Source organism: Castor canadensis, chromosome 9 (assembly GCF_047511655.1).
Source record: "Castor canadensis chromosome 9, mCasCan1.hap1v2, whole genome shotgun sequence".
Taxonomy (NCBI): Eukaryota; Metazoa; Chordata; class Mammalia; order Rodentia; family Castoridae; genus Castor; species Castor canadensis.
In genome coordinates this window covers 118,694,271-118,711,270 of record NC_133394.1, presented here as the reverse complement: position 1 = coordinate 118,711,270, position 17,000 = coordinate 118,694,271, and the positions used below count along the sequence as shown (strand labels likewise).

Below are 17,000 nucleotides of genomic sequence, written 5' to 3'. Positions count from 1 at the left end.
ATAAGAGGTGCTCAAACTGTTTTTGCTGAAAAGCAAGGACTCCTTATTCTGGTCCATAAATTAAAAGCACGAGAAAAGCATGGCATCTCTCCGTTTTATATCTGTCCTTGCTCTAAGCTATTCTCTTTGCAGTCACTTTGCAATCACCTTGGATTCCAGAAAAGACAGATAACATCTTCCTAACAAGGAAGAGAAACTAAGTGGAGCCTTTTCAGGAAAGACCAACCTCCAGATAACAACAGGAACCTCTCCCGGAACAAGGACTGAGATAATGACCAACGACCACACATGTGACTGGAACTGGTTATACATACCTTTTGTCCCCTGCTCCCAGTTCTTTTGTCTACTTATAGCTCATGTCTATACCCTGAAGATGGCATCTCAAGCAATATAATAATTCTCCTTTTTCTGCCTTCACCATGCCTCTTTACTGTACATTTAGGAGTGAATGGATGGACCTGGCATGTTGAATCCCAGGAGTTTGGGCTTTGGGTCCAGAACTCCAGTTTTGTATCTACTCTGGTCAAGTAACAACTGCAGAGAACTTTATTTGAGAATACAAGGACATTTTGAGATATTTTTTCCCCCAGTGCTTTTACTTGCTTATATAGTTCTGACACTATCTGAATTTATCAGCTCATTCTGAAAGTACTGACTACAACTACTTCTGTCTCGATTGCACTACATACTTGTGAGAAGGGCAGGGACATGTAAGCTGAGTCATCATTTGACCATTTGATACTGAGAACACTTAGGTTCTCTCACTAAACATTGTAATATTGTAATATAAATAAACATTCTATATTGTTCCAGATTCCAACAGGAGTAAAACAGACATATATTCTACGCCATCAGTGAACTAAAAACACCTGCAGAAATACAAATATAAATCTCCATGACCTCATTACTCAGTAAGTCCTAATGTTAAGTAACAGTCAGCCATGACCTACAGGGAAATGCAAAGGAAACCTAAAATGGAGGACTCTTCAAGGTCTCTGAGAGAATACCACTCAACAGTCACTGATAAGATCAAAACATCCCACTTAAGTCATGGTATGTCACAAGATGTTTTTAAGTCACCCACCCAAAGATGGGTCAACATCAGTTCCTGAAACAATATATTTTTACTTAACAAAACAAAGCCTTTAAATTAAACTATGGAGGTCAGGTGGATCCAAAAATATTTTGTACTTTGTAAATCTGTAAGCCTAACCTAGCATGGTGACCTTAACCATGACTTCAGCCTCATGGGCTGGTCTTAAGGAAGGCTTAATGCCTTCCCCTTCAAGGGGAAGTCCCTTCCCCTTCAATAAAAACTGGCACCATGGTAAAAAAAATTGTCATTCTAGTTCTCTCTCCAGAGATGATCTGCTTTCAGTCTATTGAAAGTGTATTCCTTTCCTAATATTCTTTACTATCACTTTCACTACATTTCCCCATCTTTCTTGAATTCTCTCACTGGACACAAGGACTGAGGCAAACAGCTGTGCTGACTTTGTAGTAACATTTTTGGTTGACTTTTCTGGGAACAGTAATATGCAAAGTGGTTTCATGACTGAAACCACTTTATTTGAGACTTGTCTTTTTCATTCTATGATGCACAGGACTAACCTGTGCATAGAAAAGACTTATGTCAGCACAGGTGTGATGGCTCACATCTGTAATCACAGCTACTTGGAGAGAAGGGATGAGCAGGATCTCTATTTAGCAACACCCCATCTCAGTCAATATGCCACACTTGTAGTTCACATCTGTGGTTCTAGGTACATGATAGACAAAGGCAATAGGATCACAGTCCAAGCCATGGTAGGGGAGAAAAAAATGTGAGACCCTATCTGAAAAATAACTAAAGCAAAAAAAAAAAAAAAAAGACTGGTGTCTTGTGGTCTAAATAAGGCCCCAAGAAATTGAAAGCTTTTATTGCTTTTTTTAAATTTTGGCTCTTTCTTTTTCTTTTTTTTTTTTTTTTGGCAATACTAGGTTTTGAACTCAGGGCCTCATGCTTGCTAGACAAGCACTCTCCAAGCCACTCTGCCAGCCCAAGAAATTAAAAGCTTAACAGAAATGTTCTCTGTGACGATGTAGGTGACAGGAAAGAAACATTAAAGAGCAGTCAGGCCCTATTATCTTGGTAGCTGGCATGGAGCCTGCACAGAGGTTGAGGTTATGTGATACAGAATATGAAGTGATGTTAAAGATTAAAAGAGGGCTGGCAGAGTAGTCAAGTGATCGTATACTTTCCTAGCAAGTGTGAGGCCCTAATTCAAACCTTGTACTGCCAAAAAAAAAAAAAAATTAAAAGAAGTAAAGTAAATGTAACAACATCTTGTCTTCATAGTTTGGTAAACTTAGTACAGTTAAGATGACAATACTCTCTAAACAGATCCATAGTCTCAAAGCAATTACTATAAAACTCCAATGACTTTTTTTAGAAATGCTAAAAACTGATCAAGAAATTCATATGTAAATACAAGGGAAACTCAATAATTACACAATCTTCAAAAAAAACCAGACAAAATATTCAAATTTCCATATTGTTTTTGATGGTACTGGGGTTTGAACTCAGGGCTTTAAGCTTTCTAGGCAGGCACTCTATTGAGCCATGCCTGTAGTCCACATTTCCATATTTTAAGTCACATTATCAATTTATCATAATCAAGATACTATGATACTAACATAAAGACAGACATACATCTCAATGGTACAGAACTGAGAATTCATTTCATGTAAGCAGATATAGTTAGTGTCTTAGTCTGTTTTCTGTATTCCTGAAGGTAGGTACTTTCTTAAGAAAAGAGGATTTTTAGCTCACAGTTTGAAGAATAAAAGTGAAAGAGCAGGACTCCAGCATCTGTTCATCTTCTGGTGAGGGCCTCATGTTGAGTCACCTCATGGCAGAGAAACCAAAGGGGAAGCAGGCATGTGCAGAAGGAACATGTGTGACAGAGAGAGAAAAGGTATCAAGTTTGCTTTATAACAAAACACTCTCTTGTGATAACCAGTCTAGTCCCATGAGAGTGAAAACTCACACCCACAACAAAAGCATTAGTCCTCTTAAAGGCCCTAGCACCGCTCAACACTAGGTGTTACATTGGAGACTATGCCTCAACCTGAGTTTTGGTGAGAAAAAACTAAATTCAGATCACAGAAAATAGTCATATTTTCCTATACAGTCTGATTTTAAATCAGTTATATTTAATGTCATTTAATCTTACTTTAAAGTCTAAACCATTTATATTTAATGTGATTATCATGATTGAGTTATACCTGTCATTTGCTATTTGTTTTTTTTAATCTGTCCATTTTGCTATCTGAATACTTTTTTTCTTTTCTTTTTACCTATTCTTGGATCAAATATATTTTATACCCTTTATATGACTAGTTTCATTATGCATTTAGTTGGTTGTTACAGGATTTATAATATACATCTTTATCATATCTATCTTTATTGATATCATATGACTTTGTGTGCATTCTAAAGCATTTACAACCCTAAATTTCCACTTCTCTCCTTTTTTGTGCTTTTATTGCCAAATTGTTATTTTATATATGTTTTAAGCTCTATAGGACATCATTATTTTTTCTTATGATTATTAGTTTTATTAATAGTATAGCATTTTCATGCCTTGTTAAGTTTTATACTGGTTTCACAATGTTTGATTCAGTTCAAACCAATGAGTATTCAAATTTACAGGAAGAAAGTATGAAATGAGATCACTTTTAAAATATAATCAACTAAATTATTTTTAAGAGTATTGAGATTTAAAAATCTAAACTTCCAATATTACTAGCAAGTCAACCATAAGTATATAACTTAGGCCACAGGACTACCCATTAGTCTTTCTTGTCAGGGAGCAATTAATCTCTTGAACCACTTTCCCTCAGTTTCAGCTTTCTCAATAAGTAAATTTGGATGAGTTGTCATGTTGGTACTCGATAGCAGTAGAGATGGTGCTAGGGTCTATTTCTTTTACAACACTGGGTGGATCAGTAGCTATGGATGCTGGTTCTGATGTTGAGGCTGTGTGTTTCACTTCTCTAGGTTCTACTGACTTTTTGATTTCTTTACTTGACCTGAATGTCTGCTGAACAAAAGAATCACTTTCAACAGCTTCAATTTCTTTTATTCTTTTTACTTGTTTTACTAGGGTGGCTTGGTCTTCCTCTTTCCTTCTCTTTGCTTTTTCTTCATTTCTTTCTTTGGCTTTCAATGCTTCATCAGCTTTTGCAGCAGCTTCAAGAACCATTGTAACCTGGCTTTGGCGTGCTCAGCTACTGTTAGATATTCTAATTCAGCTTTGATGTTTCCAGATTCCCCACCCTTGATGTTGTGCAATTCTTTGTCCTTGACTTTATCCTTCTCCTTTTCTCTTTTCTCTTTATCTTTGCCTTTATGCTGCTCTCTGTCCCAAGATTGACTTCAGGTTTTTCTGTGACTGGACCTTTCACTGCTTCAACTTAAGGGAATGTGGACGAGGTCTTGAACTGAACCTTCTTGTTCTGATTTTTGACCTAGACTTTTGAACTCTATAGGATTTCCCGCAACCCCTTGAATGACTTCCACTTTGTTTTCTTCTAGAGGCTTAAGAAGAGCTGCTGCTTGATATCTACATCTTCTATCTTAAGAATGTGACCAGGGGTGAAGATCTTGACTTCGATCTTGATTTCCTTCTACCTTTCTTTCTGCTGGATGTTCTACTATCTGAAGAACTACTTGAAGATGACTGTCTTCGTTGTTTCTTCTTTCTCTTGCTTCTGCTTTTTTCTTCAGTATCTGATGACTGGCGTCCCATTTATATAAGCTGGGCCCTGATCTTTGGGTTTGCCCCTCAGGCGGACATGAGAGTGCTGCAGACCTGGAAAGGTTCCCTAGGCTCAGGGCGCTGCCAGCCTTTAAGTTCAGTGCCCTCCTCCAGGACATTATTCTTGCTTTAAATTATCAATTATTTTTGAAAGGGACATAAATAAGGAAAAAAAATTTTGTCCATGAAAATGGTGCTCTATTTCTTCTTTATATATTCAGGTTTCCTTTGTCTTTTTATTTTATTTTATTTTATTTTATTTTTAATCTTTGTATAACTTTTCCTTTATGTAAATTTTCTTTTTTTTTTTCTTTTATTATTCATATGTGCATACAAGGCTTGGTTCATTTCTCCCCCCTGCCCCCACCCCCTCCTTTCTCTTTTTAAATAATGAATTAGAATATATTAAAATGTAAGAAACTAATCACATTTAAATGCCTCATACTCAGTATTTTCTGTCATAACTTTAAACATCAAGCTGATCATTAAGATTTTGGGAATTAACAGGAGAGTAAACACAAATATCAAATGATCCAAGGAATAAGTCTAACTGATAAAGTATCACTGCAGCCAGCATCCAAAGCTTTTACAACTGTATTTCTTTTTAAATGGAATATGAACAGGTATTTTAAATAACATGTATTTTAAATAAACACTTAACAGCCCAGTAATTTTAACCATCTGAAGAACTGTATGTCATGTTTTTTTATCATTAAGTAACTTCATGTTCTTAAAAAACATAGGCAACCAGGTTGATTACTACAGAAGCACTGCAAATTTAAATATACAAACCATGGTACACAAGAGAGACACACAATAATAAAAGTGTAAATAAAATGTACTCCTATTAATTTCAATTTATTTTAAAGTTATGAAAAGCCAGTCAGGCTGAACAAATACTTGACTGTACCCAATTTTCTGTGGGATGTAGACAGCATCACTGAGTTACACAATGAAAGCAACACTTTCTTTTCCACCTCCCTGGAAAAATAATATCTTAGATAAGATGATGGATGGGCAGCTACTAAATGCTGTTATGAACTATACAAGGATAACAAATAATAGGTAATAGGTATGTAATAAACATCATTGCTGAATATTGGGCTGGAAAGGCAAGAGAAATAATTATCACCAAAGGTAATTGTTGAAAAGCATTTCACCTAAGAATTTTAAAGAATTTATGCAAGAAATAAACTTTTAAGGACTGTCTTTCAGCCACTCATATAGTGAGACACAATCAAAAAGTAATTTTTTTGTAAGTTTTAAGATGATGCACAAGTGGCTGCAATCTGCCCTCTCTTGTTCCACACAAGGGGAAACAGATAAAACCACATAAATGTCTTCCTCCAAGGCTCTGAATTATAGAAATGATTATAAAATAGCATTGATTTCATATCTAAGCAGGACTAGCTTAAAGATTACTGTTTACTTTCCTTTTCCATTATTTCAACTTTGCAAGTCCATAGATAGACCATAAGCAATACTTTCTGGTGTTATGATGCTGACTTTATCATCATCATACTTGATGCATTCGTCTTGTTTCCTTTCTGATAGAGTAATAATGTCACTATTTTGTGAATCGGCAACCATTTTATCCTCAGGCCTCACTTCTTTGCCTCATTGATTGCTGGCTTGCGCCACCATGACCCGAGACTCCTGTGCACACTCTAACTTCCTCAAGCTCCCACTTCTATAAAAGTCACACCTAGCCCAGAGTCAATGCTGTGCCATCTTTCCCTGGCCAGTTGGCAGTTTGAGCCTGCCAGTAAACCTTGCTCTTGGATATGAGACTTTTCTTGTGAACTTTCTTTGTGAGTGGAGTTTTTCCTAACATTTTGGTGCCATGACTTGGATTGGGTGTGCTCCTGGCACTGACCTTGCTCTCCTGGCCTCTCCCCACCCCATCCTGCCCTCTGTCTCTCTCTCTCTAAACTCCCATTCCCTTCCTCAGGGATCTGAGCTGCTTTGCCAGGACATCCAATCCTAGAAGATGCTGTCACTACTCACAGGGAATTTACTCTGCCCCAGCATGCCTCCAATCACCATCTACCACCAGTGAATCCTCCCTCAAGGTCCTCTCTCAGTGAGTCCTCCTCGCACACAGAGCCATGATCTCACTTTCTCATTTCCTTGAAATCCTAGCACTAGGTCTTGGCCCTCTCTTGTCCCTGAGGACTGGGTCCCCTAGGACTGTGGGCCCCTGGTGATGGAGATGTCCCTCCTGGGAGTCCCACTTCTACTCTCACCTAAGGGATCGCTATCTTGGGGATGCCCATCATACCCTCTCTTCAGTTCAGGCCTCACCACGGGAGTTAGGCCATCCCAAACTTCCTCAGACTCTCTATTGGGATGTCTCCTGGCTAACCTTGGACCCCTTCACCTAACACCTGATCTTAAGCCCCGGAAGCTCATTTTTCTCTGTAGTCAGGTCTGGCCCCAATATCCATTAGAAAATGCCTCCAAATGGCCACTTAATGGCACTTTGAATCCCAATATTTTAAGGGATTTATACAAGTTCTGTGAGCATGCTGGTAAATGGAAGGAAATAGCCTACGTCCAATTCTTTTCCTATCTCCGCAACAAACCCTCCCTCTGTACTTCCTGTTCCCCTGCACAGGTTCTATTAGCCTCTAAACCAACCAAATCCTCTCCCAAACTTCCTTCTTCCCATATAAGCAGACTTCTTGCCCTGCCTGTCTCTTCCTATCTTCCTGAGGGACTTTCCTGTCATGGTGTCAAGCCAGCCACTCCTTGCCAATTCTGGCCTCAAGGTGATTCTGGCTCTGGGAGAGCTCATGCTCCCTCCCTGTGGGCCAAGACCAAGCCCAGGGTTTATTTGGGTATGCCTCATGCTATGTTGGGGGAGTCCTGATTGATAATGGCATCTGATGACTGCTTCTCTTTTCCCCCTGTCTAATGCCACTTCTGCCTGTGACAGTGACCCGAGAGTGGAGGTTTTGTGCTGCTGAAAGTGTTCCAGTACCAGTCAATGGGAGTGACCTAGAGGTACATGTGATTGCTAATCCCTCAGGCGTGTGTCATGCCTCCAGGTTCTGCCTTCCCCTCCCTTACCTAAAATGTTGGGGCACCTTTTCTGCTCCCTCTCTGGTCTCATTGCATGTCCTTTATCTCTGTCTGCCTTCCCCTCCCTGGGCTTACTGGGACCCTGGCCTCCCATGAGAAACTTGTAGCATAACACCTTATGACTTAAGCTATTCCCACTAGTTTGTCAGCCCCCTTGGTCTAAAGCAACTTTAAATCAGCTGCTAGGCACAGGTGAGGCAAAAGCACTTCCAAAAAAAACTGCGGCTGCCACCCTCATGCCCTAATCTGCTCCCATAAGGGGAGGAGGGAAAACAAACAGGCATGCTCGTGCACAGGGATGCTGGCCCCTGGGCACAGCAGGAATGCCTGCCATAGCTAAGAGAATCCATAGAGAGGACCCAACGCACATCCTAGGCCACCAGCCACACATGGTGGTGGCTGCGGCCTGCCACCACTTTCCCTAGAATAAATGCACACAGGCGTGAGTATACTGGAAGGGAGGAGGGGCAATGGGCCACAGGATCAGGCCTAGGCAGACAGGGTGTCTTGTCCCGGGTGTATGTGTTGATGGTGCATTGTGCAAGCCCTGCTCCCAGCCCAACCTCAAGCCTTGGGCCACCAGACCCACCCCTTGAAAGCCAATTGTTATCTCAAGGTTATAGTCCCAAGAATAGCAAAATGGGCATTACTGTGGTCTCTAAATTTCTCATTTAAAATTTCCTGTACTTTTGGCCTCAGCATAAATTTTCCCTCCAAATATTAGTACTACAATACCATACTCCAATTAGACCTTTTCTATAAAAGGGAAAAAAAGTGAACTAAGGTCCCCTATACAAATTTTCTTTCATCTCTGACACCATCCAGATTGGCTTCATAATTGCTGTTTAGATACTCAAACGCTGGCCATTCTTTGTAAGCCACAGGATAAACATGGGGAAGGAGGACCAAAAAAGCCCCTTATCAATGACAAGGTCCACCCCTACTCTTCCACCCTATGCCCTAATATTCAGAACCTCCTAATGGGTGCTTCCCCCTTGAACAGGCAATGGTAGGAAGAGGGCAAGTCTATGTCCCCTTCCAGTTATCAGATCTAAGGGAAATTTAAAAACATCTGGACAGCCATACTGATGCCCAGACAAATACATTCAAGCCTTTATCTCTGTGATCCAAACCTTTGAATTGACATAAAAGGACATTATGTTTCTACTAGACCAGACTCTTTCCTCATTAGAAAAGCAATGGGTTCTGTCCCAGGCCACTCAGGTTGGAAATGATTACCATTTACAATGAGCCCCAATACCTGTGGCACCTAAAAATGAGGGAATAAATGTGCATATACTTACACTGGCACAGGCAGTCCCCTTGACAGATCCACACCAAAAGGGGCAGATGATATGGCTCAAGCAGTAGAGTGGCGCTTTGCAGACATAAAGTCCAGAGTTCAAATCCCAGTACAGCCAAAGGGGGGATGAGGACGTAGCTCAGTGGGAGAGTGTTTGCCCAGCATGTGCAAGGCCCTGGGTTCAATTCCCCAGCATTGCTAAATCAAAAATAAAAAATGGTAGGGAAGATAAATAGGGTTAATGTCACTTCAGCCATCTCATAGTGGAAAGGCTAAAAAGGGCCAAAGTCAAACCTCTAAACTATTCCCAGGTAACTGTAGTACAGCAACGTCCTGAAGAAAACCCTTACCTTTCTACAGCATCTTAAGGACGCTATCAAAAAACATACCATGGTGGACCCAGAGTCACAGGTGAGAGAGGTTCTCCTCAAAGATAAATTTCTAACACAGTCAGCCCCAGATATTTGTAAAAAAACTCAGTCTATGGCTGAAAGGAAAAAAGTCATTGAACCAAGTAATACAGATATGTATAGCTGTATCTGTATGTCTGGGACCTTACTAACAGGAGAGAAAAAGATAAGAGACACCATGGCCTCATTGCTACTCTCAGAGAAGGCCCCAACCAATTGGGGCCTGCATCCTGAACTTGCTACCATGGTGGACAGGAGAGGCACTTCTGCAGAGAAGGCTCAGAAGGGGGACAGGCAAGGAGTTAGCCCTGCCCCCAACCTGCCCTCTCTGCAAGGGTAACCACTGGAGGTCTAAGTGCCCCCTGTCTCCAGATGGAAGGTGAGGTGCCACCTCCTATGGATTGATGGGTCCCGGCCTCCTGTCCATGTTCCACTTCTTGGCATTGATGTTAAGGAGCCTTGGGGTAGCCATAATGGCAGAAAAACAAAAGATCATTTTCCGGCTAGCCAGTGGAGTCTGTTTCTCTGCCTTACCTTTCTCTCCCGGACCCCAGTACAATGACAAAAGTTATTGTTTGGGGCAAATCTGGCCAGCCCCTAGAGTGCTAGCTTACCTGGCCTCTAGCCTGCTCTTTGGGAGACCTTCTTTTCTGTCACTCTTTCCTCATAGTTCCTGAAACTCTAGTGCCTCTGCTGGGATGGAATTTACTATCTCAACTAAAAGCTCAAATTCTCCTCCCCCCAGGCAGCTATCTCTGCTGCCCCCTCCTTCAGGAACAAAGAGATTCCACAGTGTGGACTGATGAGATGAGTGTAGGGTGAGCCAGGACGGCCCTCCCTATTCAAATAAAACTCAAAAATCCCTCACAGTTTCCACACCCAAAACAATGTCCCCTCAAGCCTGAGGGACAATGAGGCCTTGTGCCCATCATAAATTCCTCAAAACAACAAGGGCTACTAATTAGTTACTTCAGCCCCTATAATAAATTTAAAATTCTTATAAAAGTTAAAGTAAACAACTGGAAAGGATATAGATAGGTATTGAATGTATTTTTTGAGAAGTTAAAGGAAAAAGGCATGGTTTTTTTGGATGAGAAAGGATTTTGCAAAGAAGGGTTTATCCTAAAGATTGTTTCAAATAGGAGGGATAAACACAAGCCATCAAAGGGTTTAGTATGTTATATGAAGGTCTGAGTAAGATTTAAAAGTGTATATAAAGTTAACATTGACTAAGAGTTGCCTAAAAGATTTTTAGGGTCATGTCAAATTAAAATCAAATTCTCTATGTCTATAAAATAACAAGGTTATCTTAATATTGTTCTGCTCTGAGTAACATCTACAAAAAAACTGTTACAGAGAAAGATTTAATCAAAGAAATTATTTGTGTTTTCTGCTGATCTTGTCAAGCTTTAAGTACTACTAAATCAGTGTTCATTTACATATTTGCTCTTGTGTCTTAAATGACCACCTTGTACAGTGTTGTGTCTATACTTTATCTAAATATGGTACAAACATTTGCAAAGTTGTATAAAACATGAGTTAGAGCTCTCTTTTATCCAAAAATGTTACATTTAACTTAAATCCTGACAGTCAGCCCCTGCCTCCCTTAGCTCACCTACCTAGGTGGGTTCTTAAAGGGACGGACTCACTCCCTGAGTCATGAGGGAATCGACCCAATCTTCTCTTTCCCTCTCCTCCATACCATAAAGCAGCTTAGAACTTTCTTGGGAGATACAGGATTTTGCAGAATCTGGATCCCTAGATATGCAGCCCTTAGCAGAAACCTTTTTATGCTCCTTCTAATATTTCTATTTGGGTCTTACATAATAAATGCTCTCAAGACTGTTTCCCCTCACCCAGTAAAGGTGCAAACCAAACCAGTTCACCTGAGAAAGCCTGCAAATCCCTGGCCAATGAGAAAAACCCACCGCACCGGACCACCCTCCAAAGCCCTCCTTGTTGAGCCCCTTTGAAATAATGTATGGCTGCCCATTTCTCTTAGGAAACTTGCCTCCAACAGACCCTGCTCCTCTGGCTGATTAGCTACCTTATCTTAACTTTTTCAGGGAACTTCTGGAGAGCATGCAGACCAGATCCTGCCCCACCCTATAACAATTTCTGTTAAACCAGGGGATCTTGTTCTCCTAAAGGATCCTCACAATACCCACTGCTATCAAGTTCGACAGGATCCCCCAGTGGCAGCACCTCTCAAGGAACAGTTAGAAAAATGGAGAAGGGAGTTGGAGGACTCTTGGAATCCTCTAAGGGAAAAACATTTCACAGTGGTTCTCCTGGCCAATGACCATCCTAATGCCTATGTTTCTTGCTCTTCTATTCTTAAGCTTCCTCCCTTGTATCATAAAAACAGTACAAAGATTTCTCTTAGACCGCATGTCTGCTGTTGCTAATCAAAAGTTTCATCAGTTGTACCTCCAGAGATATCAACCTCTCCAAAACCATCTGGAGGACTGCTGTGAGGGCTCCTACCAGGACACCACAGGAGTCTGAGGATCTTGCCCCATACAATGCCACCTGCCAGCAGAAAGCAGCTAAGAGGCTGATGATTCTCCCCCATTCCCGATCCTCAGCCCCTACTCTCATCATTATTAAAGAAAAAATGTGGAATGATAGAGTAATAATGTCACCATTTTGTGACTCGGTGGTCATTTTATCCTCAGGCCTCACTTCTTTGCCTCATTGATCTCTGGCTTTTGCCACCACGACCCAAGACTCCCATGCACATGCTAACTTCCTCAAGCTCCCTCTTCTATAAAAGCCACACCTGGCCCAGATCAGTGCTGCGCCATCTTTCCCCAGGCAGCCTGGCAGTTTGAGCCTGCCATTAAACCTTGCTCTTGGATGTGAGAATTTGCTCTTGGATGTGAGAATTTTCTTGTGAGCTTTCTTTGTGAGCAGCGTTTTTCCTAACACTTTCTACATAAAATGATCTGAGGTACCTACACCTTTCCTCGCGCAATAGCAGTTCTTGCAAACCATAATGTACACAATTGTTGGAGCCAATTTCATCAGCAAATGAAATGGGTTCACACTTCCATTCCCTCTGGGGACTACTCTTCTTGTCACTTGAATTTGGCTGCTATTTCACTTTTTGTGAAACTTTTAGATCCTTGAATTTTTACTGAATAGAGACCATTTTCTCTTGAACTTCTGGTATACAAAATTTGTACATATTCAATGTAAAAGAAAATTTAATATCCACAAGAAATTTGATGTTCATTATAAAGAGATTATTTCTTTTTATTAAAAAAAAGAGCCATCTGAATAATCAAATAAACAGGTAGCTGATTAATCTTGTAAATTTTAATATACAAATCATTTGTTTGCAACATTTGAGACTGGTGACCTCTTTGTGAATTCATGATTTAAATCCCATAAAAAGATCCTTGAGTTCCTGAGTGATAAAACTGCTGGGTTGAAGCTGATTTCCCCCTCCTTCAGTAGTGTCTTTTTCAGGTTCTGCACATTTCATTGTAGTTCAAACTCAATACCAAAGATTGATCAATTAAAATTTCTTTTTAAGAAGGCATCACTGCTGATTCAGATGAGGAATTTGTGTCTTTAACAGCATCATCCTCTACAGCTTCCAATTTCTATTGCAATATTTACATTATTTTATCCAACATTCACTAGCATCCTGTTGTCCACCCTTCTCAGTAAACTGTGGTCAATCCATGTAAGAAAATGCAGTAAAATAGCAGATGAAACACTGTAAGTAGTTTCATGGAATAAAAATATGGAATGCCTCACAAATTTGCATGACATCCTTGTGCAAGGACCATGCTAATCTTCTCTGTACCATCCCCATTTTAGTATATCTGCTGCCAAAGTGAGCACCAGGTTTCCTTTTTTATCATCTTTCTACTTAAAGAATTTTATTTAAAAATTACTGTACTGCACTTTTCCCAGTAATATACTATTTCTGCTTTTTATATATCTATAAAGTCCTTTTTATCTATAAAGACTTTTTATATCTATAAAGTCTATATTTACTTTTATAAGATGGTTTCTTGGGTACAATAAAATTCAAAGTTGTTATATACAAATATATATGATCATATATGAATTTATGTGTATATTTATCTTATAGTTCTACTTCCACATATGAGAAAGACATTCAACCTTTGACATTTTGAGCTGACTTACTTTGCTTATCATACTGTTCTCTATTTCCATCCATTTACCTTCAAACAACATAATTCTATTCTTCTTAATGGCTGAATAATACTCTGTATTGTAAGTATATCACATTTTCTAAAGCCACTCATCAGTTGTGAAGCATCTGAATTGTCTTCCAAAGCTTGACTATTGTGAATAGTGTTACAGAAAACATTGGTGTGCCAGTGGTTCTATTGTATCCTGGCACATATTCCTCTGGGTACGTGCCCAAGAGTTGTATGTATGTCTGGATTATATCTAATTCTATTTCAGTTTTTTGAGGAAAATTCATACTACTTTCCAAAATGGTTGTACAAATTTCCATACTCACCAACACTAGCAGTGTATATGTTCCTTTTCCTCCACATTCTGGCCAGCATTTGTTGTCATTTGTGTTATTGATGATACCCATCTTACTGGAGTGAGGTGAAATATCAATTGTACCTCCTTTGATTTGTACCTCCTTTATGACCAAGGATGTAGAGCATTTCTTCATGTGTTTCTTGGCTATTAATACTTTTTCTTTTGAAAATTGTCTCTTTAGTTCATTTGCCCACTTAATAAGCAGGTTGTTGGTTCTTTGTACAGTAAGTTTTTTGTTTCCTATATATATTGTAGTTCTTAATTCCTTGTCAAGCATATAGCTGGAAAAGGTTTTCTTCCATTATGCAGACTGTATATTCAATTTGGTGACTCTTTCTCCTTGTGTATAAACTTTTATGTTCAATGCAATCCCATTTGTCAATCCTTTCTCTTAATTGCTGAACTACTGGAGTTCTATTCATAAGTTAGCAGCAATGCCTATGTGGTCCAGTGTATTCCTTATCTTTTCTGTAGTAGTTTCATAGATTCAGATTTTATATTAATATCTTTGAATTAAGATTACTGTGAATTGATACTTGTGTAGGGTGAAAGACAGAGATCTAGTTTCAGTCTGCTACACATAGATATCCAGTTTTCCCAGCACCATTTGTTGAAGAGGCTATCTTTTCTCCAATACATGTTTTGGGCTCCTTTGTCAAAAATCAAATGGCAGTAGCTGTGTGAGTTCATGTCTGGGTCCTTCATTCTGTTCTACTAGTATTCATGCTTGTTTTTGTGCCAGAACCATACTATTTTTACCACTATGCTTCTGGAGTAGAGTTTGATGTCAGATATTGTGATACCTCCAGCACTGCTCTTTTGTTTAGACTATTCAAGATCTTTTGTGCTTCCATATGAACTTTAGGATTGACTTTTCTACCTCAGTGAAGAATATCATTGGAATTTTGATAGTGGTTGCATTGAACATATAGATTGCTTTTGGTAGTACAGCTATTTTTACAACATTGATTCTGCCAATCCATGAGCATGGGATGTCCTTCCATCTTCTAATATCTTCATTGATTTCTTTCTTTAGTGATTTATAATTTTCATTGTATAGAACCTTCTCATCCTTCATTAAATTTATTCCTATGAATTTTGATTTTTGAAGCCATTGTGAATGCTACTGTTTTCCTAATTTCTTTCTGAGGCAATTCATTATTTGTGTATAGAAATACTGCTGATTTTTGTGTATTGATTGTGTATCCTGAGTCAGTAAATTCCTCTCAGTCATAACCCTAAATGTAAAAGAACTTAACCCTTCAATCAAAAGACACAGATTGTCTTGGATCAAAAAGCAAGATCCAACAATCTGTTGTCTACTAGAAACACACCTCACAAACGAAGACACAAATAAACTAAAAGTGAAAGATGGGAAAAGTTTTACAATGCATGCAGAAACTGAAAGAAAGCAGGAGTAGCTATTGTCATATCAGACAAAGCAGATTTTATGAAAAAACAAGTTAGAAGAGATAAGGAAGATCACTACACACTAATAAAAGGAACATGCCAACAATAAAATATAACATTGCTAAATATATATGCACTAAGCATCAGTGCCCTCAAGTTCACAAAACAAACATTTTTCACCTTAAAGGAACAGATAGGTCCAGATCCAACAATAGTGGGAGAGCTAAACACCCACTCTCTTCAATAGACAGAACATCCAGGCAAAAAAATGAACAAATATATCCTATATGTAAATAATACTGTAGGTGAAATGGTCTTAACAGACATTTATAGGTTAGGTGCTAGTGACTCACACATGTAATCCTACCTACTGAGGAAGATGAGATTGGGAGAAGTGTAGTTCATGAGAGTTCATGAGATCCCCCTCCCCCACCTCCAAAATAACCAGAGCAAAATGCACTGGAGGTGTGGCTCAAGTGGTAGAGTACCCACTTTGCAAGCACACAACCCTAAATTCAAACCCCAATCCCACCAAAACAGAATAATAACAAAAACACATTTATAGAATATTCCACCCTATGACAGCAGATTATGTATTTTCTCAGCAGTCCATGGAAATTTGTTCAAATAGATCATATCCCAAGTCATAAAGAAAACCTCAATAAGTACAAAAAATACCAATAATCCTCTATATCCTAACAGACAACAATGGAATAAAATTAGACATCAATAGCAAAGAAAACCATAGAAACCAAAGTCATGGAGATTGAACAACATACTTTTGAACCATCAATAGGTCATTGAAGAAATTAATAAATTCCTAGATTCAACTGAAAATGAGAACACAATTTACCAGAACCTGTGGGACACAGCAAAGTCAGTCTTAAGAGGGAAGTTTCTAGCCATGAGTGCCCACATCAGAAAATTAGACAAATTTCAGATAAATAATCTGATGATGTGCCTCAAACTCTCAAAAAACAGCTAATCCAAAAAATAATGGAAAGAAAGTACTCTTCTTAGAGATGAAATCAATGAATTAGAGATCAAAGGAATGATACAACAAATCAATAAAACAGAAAGTTTATTCTTTGAAAAAAAAAAGATAGACACCTTTAGCCAAATTCACTAGAAGAAGAGTGGGAAGACCCACATTAATAAAATCACAGATGTAAAGGGAGATATTACAACAGACACCAATGAAATTCAGATCATATGGATATTTTGAAAACCTAACTCCAGCAAACTGGAAAATGAAGAAGAAACAGACAAATTTCTTGACCCTTCTGTCCCACCAAAGTGGAACCAAGAGAACATTAAAAACTTAAACAGATCTATAACATGCAATGAGATTGAGACTGTTGTAGAAAACTTCTCAACAAAGAAAAACCCAGGCAGGGACTGATAGGTTCACAGCTGAATTCTACTAGACCTTTAAAGAACAACTAATATCAA

General features: G+C 39.0%; 1 non-coding gene and 2 pseudogenes across 1 annotated transcript; all 3 read right to left on the bottom strand.

Moving 5' to 3' along the window:
- Nucleotides 1–3,814: 3,814 nt before the first annotated feature.
- On the bottom strand, nucleotides 3,815–4,793 carry LOC109694228 (serine/Arginine-related protein 53 pseudogene; annotated as a pseudogene).
- Nucleotides 4,794–8,257: 3,464 nt separating this feature from the next.
- LOC109694231 (ubiquitin carboxyl-terminal hydrolase 14 pseudogene) lies at nucleotides 8,258–13,089 on the bottom strand (annotated as a pseudogene).
- A 258-nt stretch (nucleotides 13,090–13,347) lies between these two features.
- LOC141411133 (U6 spliceosomal RNA) lies at nucleotides 13,348–13,454 on the bottom strand. Its single transcript, XR_012435974.1, has one exon. It is a non-coding gene; the product is annotated as a U6 spliceosomal RNA (small nuclear RNA).
- Between the last annotated feature and the right edge of the window lie 3,546 nt (nucleotides 13,455–17,000).